At 38.5% G+C, this 4,122-nt stretch overlaps 1 pseudogene; it reads right to left on the bottom strand.

The window, feature by feature from the left end:
* Positions 1 to 2,310: 2,310 nt before the first annotated feature.
* Positions 2,311 to 2,725, bottom strand: LOC131419371 (small ribosomal subunit protein eS12-like; annotated as a pseudogene).
* Positions 2,726 to 4,122: the final 1,397 nt, after the last annotated feature.

Genomic DNA, 4,122 nt, shown 5'->3' with positions numbered 1-4,122 from the left:
TTGGATCCCATCTCCCGTCTACTAATCCCTTATTGATGCCATCCCTTAAACAAACTTAACTGGAAGCTAGTTGGCAACGGAAACTTAGAATTAGTTTTCATGGTCCCAGACCTTGCAATCCAGAGCAGAACATAGATGGGCAGGAATGGACTTGAGAAATAAGAGATAAGAAGTTGCCATAGTTTACAGGTTTTCTTCGAGATTACGTGGCCATTACTCATAGCCCTCTAGGTAGGGTTCCACTGCTCTCCCAGGATGGAAAATAATTTCTCCAATTCAATGTATTCTGTCTCTTTCACTGTCCTGCCTACAATGATTGGCTCAGAGGTAAGCATACAAACTAAGAAAGTTTAATTATAATGAATCTTAGAACTTTTTCAAGAGGTACTGAAAAACATGCTTTATCTTTCTCTCTATTTGAATCTAAAAGTATGCGAGATAAGAACTGCTGTAGCTAAGTTTTTCCACATGCAGCCCCAGAAAGACACCAAAACAGAATGTACAGCCAAGAGAGTGAGAAAAATCAATTAATAATGAATTGTTTGTCTTTTGAAAATAATGTTTGAATCTGGATTGTCCAGATATGTGAAAAATGATTTTAAAAATATTTATTGATTTTTTTCTCAAGCTAGTTTTTTTTTATTTGTAATCAAAAGTATTCTAGCTGACACGCCTGAAGTAAATGTTTTGAGAGACTCTATAACTTGAGAATAATGTACAAAAATGGTGGATGGTGACAACTTTCAGTTACAGGAACAGAGACGAGCACATTTATACATATGTTAAGGATATTTTCTCTGGATCACATAGTGTAATTATCTTCTTATAGCAAATCCATTATTTAATATGCTTTTTCTGGTGACCTCTATCACATCTCCACAGAATTCCTTTCCTGTACAACCAGAGCTAGCTATATAATTTGTAGAGCCTGGTGCCAAATGAAAATATGAAACTCCTTGTTCAAAAAAGCAGGATAAAAGTACTATTTGTCTTACTAAGGTATAAAACTTTTCTCCTCTCTTCCATGGCCTCGCTTGACTTTCATGGTATTTTTATTTGATATTTAATATAGTTCTAAGTAAAAAAAAATATGATTGTAAATCATTAACATGAATTTTATCTTTCATCTTTATATTGTATAATGCTGGTTTTAAATGAAAATATAAGAGCACTTAACTCATATGCAGATTCACCCAGATTATACAATTTGTATTTCTTCGTTTGTGCATGCCTATGTATTCATGCTTACCAATAGAACAAAAATGCTGATGGAAACAAATTCAACTATTTTTAACTTACTTCTTGATATGTGCACTTTATGCCAACACTCTCTTCTCTTGGCTTGTTGATAAGTAAGGAATGACTGAAAGGAAAAGAAACTATGGGTTGACCTGTCTTTCCTTTGCCTTTTATGTCATCATTTTCAGCATACGTGATTGGCTAACAAGAGTAAGAAAGAATATGATAGAGTTTCTTGGTCTTTTGTGTTTCTTAAATGTCAATGCCTTCTTTCTGCCTTGGAGCAAGTTTTGGTTCCACTGGAAAGCATGGTCTCTCAAAGCTGTCAACCCTCTCGCTTACTCATTTGTAGGCATAAAACACTTACCTTGTACTCACTCTGAGTTTCACTGAAAGCCCAAACATCATGGATCTACTGGAATTCTGTGCTTATGGTGCATCACCACTGCTATATGTGAAGGTAGTGACAAGGGACGGTGGCAGACATGATTATTATGTGAATCTCCCCACTCATACATATGCTCCATTATCCCATTGGACTTCACTTACAAAATCTAAAGATAAAATTATTAAGCATTTCAGCATGGTAGCAGAAGAGCCTCAAACCAAGAGTGGGACTTTTCCAAGCATAGAGCCTATACCAAGTTTGCTTACCCATAAAGCTGGCTCTGCCTACAAGGTTAGGGGAATTGTTCTCAAGTTGCCATCTGACCCACCACATTGCCTACCTCATGGGTTTTTTGGGACTGCCTCAGCTAGTCCCACATTTTTTGGTTACCCAGTGTGTCCAGTCCTGGTTGTAGAATCCATTTTCATTCAATCTGTCAGCCTCATCCTGCAGTTCTTAACCTGAAGGTTGGAAATTCCACCTAAGTTGACTATTTCTTTCCTACTGACTCCATAAAACTTCTAGTAGTTTTTAGAGCTGCTTATCCCAAACAGTGATTGCCCTCTTGTCCTAGGCAGCAGCTGGCTTTTTCCTCATGAATTCTTTCCAAGATTTAGCCATTTAATTTGCAAATTATTATTATTATTATTGTTGTTGTTGTTGTTTTTAAGAGTCAAGTTATTTATTTGTTTATTTCTTGCAGTTGAAGTACTCCTTGATGACATCCTTGTTCTGAGACTCTTTGCCATAGTCCTTAACCACCACACAACTGCAACCAACCACTTCCCAGGGTTTTCCCTATCTGTGAATTTTACAGAGGCCTACCCATTCCCGTAGTTTCTTGTTATCAACTTTAATTAGGTTGATTGGCATTTGGCACAACTTGACATACATAGGCTCATCGCAGTTGGATTCAAGCACACAAAGATGGGCTTGGTGCTTGTCTAAGGCTTTGGCAGCTTGGCAATTTCCGCGTGCTAGGCTGTCGTGGATGAGGGCGGTCTTCGGCACCTCTTGTACAGAGGTATTAATGTCCATGACACCTCCAGCAGCGATGCCTTCCTCGGCCATGGCGGTGGGTTACGGGTGGAGCTGTATCTTGAATATACCCGAACCTCCACTTCTGTGAGACTCAGAGGTGGCAGGGAAAAAGGAAAATTCATAAATTGGTATTGAGCACCAACTGTGTGCCAGGGACTATTCTAGTAGGTACTTGAACCTCATCACTACCTTTATAGAAATTAAATTCTAGTAAAGAGAGGTAAACAATGAACAAGAAATGTAATAATTAACCACATAGTATGTTAGAATGAAAGAAGTTCTATTTTATTTTATTTTTTTTTGCTGAGGAAGATTCACCCTGAGCTAACACCTGTTGCTGAACTTCCACTTTTTTTTGCTTGAGGAAGATTAGCCCTGACCTAACATCTGTGCCAATCTTTCTCCTCTTTATATGCGGGTCGCCAACTCAGCATGGCTGAGGCATGGTGCAGGTCTGCTCCCGGGATCCAAACCTGGGCTGCTGAAGCAGAGCCCATAGAACTTAACCACTATGCCACAACAGGCCCCAAGAAGTTCTATTTTTAAAAAAAAGAAAGAAAAGAATGGAAAGTATAGAGAAAGGAAAAGGAATTTGTGATGACAGAGATGAGTATGTGATGAACATTTTGCAATTTTAATCAGAGAAATTAGAAGAGGTCTCATTGAGAATGTTAGAGTTGAACCAAGACCTAAAAGAAATGAGAGGGCTAAAAATGCTGAAATCTAGAGGAAGCGTGGTCTAAGAAGAGATGGTACAAAGATCCTAAGGCAGAAGAATTTCTGGCATGTTTGAGAATCAGTAATAAAGCTGGTGTCACTAGAGGGGAGTAAGTGAAGAGGGGAGATCTGAGAGTCAGTGGGGAGTGGAACAGGTCATAGAGGGTCTTTAGCCATGGTAAAGATTTCAGCAGCAAAATAGGGAGAGAATGCTGAGTTCTGAGTGGTATGATAACATGATATAATTTACTTTTGGGAAGTTCACTGTGCCTCCTGTGTTGAAAATATTCTATGTTATATAAAGGTAAAAGGAGACAATTATCAAGCTCCAGATAAGAGATGGTGATGGCTTAAAGGACGGTAGTAGCAGTGGGAGTAGGAAAAGTTGTCAAATTCTGGATCTATTTCCCTACAGAAAGTTTACCTCAAAATGATCTCCTTTTTGCAAGGGGCAGGGCAGAGTCAAGTGTCACCAAGCACTCTCATTCTTCCCTTCTCTCAATTTTCTCTTTCTTCATCTAGGGCTTTGAAAATTCACGTATGAATCTGTTCCCCCAAAATAATCAGTGAATTATTATCTTGGGGGTATTCTTGGCATATATTAATGACCATTCCTTTATGACCCAATCCTTTGTGATGGGTCATAGATAACATCTATTGTCCACTTAGACATGACAGCATTTTACACCGGTCTACTTCTCTCGTAGGTTCAGGATACCACACTAGTACAGAATTTT

The sequence above is a fragment of the Diceros bicornis genome, chromosome 21 (genome assembly GCF_020826845.1).
Source record: "Diceros bicornis minor isolate mBicDic1 chromosome 21, mDicBic1.mat.cur, whole genome shotgun sequence".
In the NCBI taxonomy this organism is placed as follows: Eukaryota; Metazoa; Chordata; class Mammalia; order Perissodactyla; family Rhinocerotidae; genus Diceros; species Diceros bicornis.
The sequence above is the reverse complement of the archived record's forward strand: the minus strand, read 5'-3'. Positions and strand labels throughout refer to the sequence as shown.